This window comes from Mandrillus leucophaeus, unplaced genomic scaffold (assembly GCF_000951045.1).
Source record: "Mandrillus leucophaeus isolate KB7577 unplaced genomic scaffold, Mleu.le_1.0 Scaffold163, whole genome shotgun sequence".
NCBI lineage: Eukaryota > Metazoa > Chordata > Mammalia > Primates > Cercopithecidae > Mandrillus > Mandrillus leucophaeus.
This window is the reverse complement of record NW_012101621.1, coordinates 2180246-2182211: the sequence shown is the minus strand read 5'-3', so window position 1 is coordinate 2182211 and position 1966 is coordinate 2180246. Positions and strand designations below refer to the sequence as shown.

Here is a 1966-nt window from a genome sequence, read left to right as displayed (position 1 = left end):
TAGTAGAGATGGGGTTTCACCATGTTGGCCAGGATGGTCTCGATATCTTGACCTTGTGATCCGCCTGCCTTGGCCTCCCAAAGTGCTGGGGATTACAGGCGTGAGCAACAGCACCCGGCTGGTGCTATCTTTTAATTGTGAAAAAATTTCACATACACAAAAGAGAATAGTACAATGAACTCCCATGTACTTGTCCCACTTTAATAATCCTTGGCCAGTCTTTTTATTTATATCTACATCTCCCCATCCACCCCCTTCCCATGTTATTTTGAAGCAAATTCTTGATATATTTAATCTGTAGATATTTCAGTGTGTATTTTAAAGAGAATTAGGACTTAACCACAATTATCCCACCAAAAACATTTAATAAGTTAAATATTTTAATACTAAACATATTTAGAGGCCTGGTGTGGTGGCTTATGCTTGTAATGCCAGCTCTTTGGGAGGCCGAGGCAGGCACATCACTTCCGGCCAGGAGTTCGAGACCAGCCTGGCCAACATGGTGAAATCCCGTCTCTACTAAGAATATAAAAAAATTACCCAGTTGGGTGGCACATGCCTGTAATCCCAGCTACTTGGGAGCCTGAGGCAGAAGGATCTCTTGAACTCAAGAGGCGGAGGTTGCAGTGAGCCAAGATCCTGCCACTGCACTCCAGCCTGGGTAACAGTGCGAGACTTAAAAACAACAAAAAAAGACCAACAAATCGATTTAGAATCAAAGTACTACCCTGAGAACTGAGTGAGGCATTCCCCAATGCTGCTTTATTTCTATGGGGATAGCATGGTTGGTCGTTTTATTTGTTCTTTTGCTAACATAGTAAGCAAATGGAATTTTGGAAGTGTTGTTTACTAAAGGTGGGTTTTGAAATTTTAAGAGTGGGGGTCTTATGGTTGTACTCATTGGTGATAAAATCAAACCTTTTGCTATTCTCAAATTTAGATACAATCTCCTGTTTTGACTGTTTAAGAGAATACTGTAGTAACTTTAAGTCAGATATCCTTGTTAAAAATTATTCTGGGCTGCTAGATTATTTTGTTACACCTGTCTAAAATCTTTTATCCATAATTTAGAAATTTTAAATTCTCTGACAAAATTTTGCATTTGACACCAAGACTCATTTGGCAAAAAAACTGATCTCAACTGATGTGAGATTATGTATGTTCTATGTGTGACATTTAGTGAAAATTTATATGTATTCCTGCAGAAATATTTGATGTCATAACTGTGCTCCCTCAGATGCTACTGGGGTATTGCATAGTATTTCTGAAATCTGAGACTATTTTTCCTAATACATATCTTTTTTTTTTTTGAGACGGAATCTCTGCTGCTCAGGCTGGAGTGCAGTGGCGCAATCTTGGCTCACTGCAACCTCCGCCCCCCAGGTCAAGGAGTCCTCCTCCTTCAGCCTCCCAAGTAGCTGGGATTACAGGCACCCACCACCACCACACTTGGCTAGATTTTGTATTTTTAGTAGAGACAGGGTTTCACCGTATTGGTCAGGCTGGTCTGGAACTCCTGACCTCAAGTTATCTGCCTGTCTCTGCCTCCTAAAGTGTTGGGAGTACAGGTGTGAGCCACCACACCCAGCCCCAAGCGTTGTAGACAAGAGACCAGAGTAGACTTAAAGTATAGTTTGTTACAACTCATGCTCAGTCTGAGGTCACTGATAAAATTGAAACTTTATGCAAGATAATAAGGAAATGAAGTCTTGTGAATGAATGTTGGCCCTTTCTGTTCAGAAAATAGCCTGTGCTCCAGCATAGCATCATCACCATCTGGGAGCTACCTAGGAATAGAGTCTCACCCTGCCCCAGTAGTACTGATATGCACATTGAAAAGAACTAATCTAGAACACTTTTCACTCCCTTTTTATTATTTGGCTTGGGAATTGCAAATTTTGGTGGACTTTTTGGCAAGAGTGGTTTTTGATGTTTGCTGAGAATGTTGAAGACCACAGTGTAGTCA

At 40.9% G+C, this 1966-nt stretch overlaps 1 protein-coding gene across 9 annotated transcripts in view; it reads left to right on the top strand.

Moving 5' to 3' along the window:
• HNRNPC (heterogeneous nuclear ribonucleoprotein C (C1/C2)) overlaps positions 1-1966 on the top strand; it is a 64669-nt gene that overhangs the window by 19347 nt on the left and 43356 nt on the right. The gene's annotated exons all lie outside the window — the stretch shown is intronic.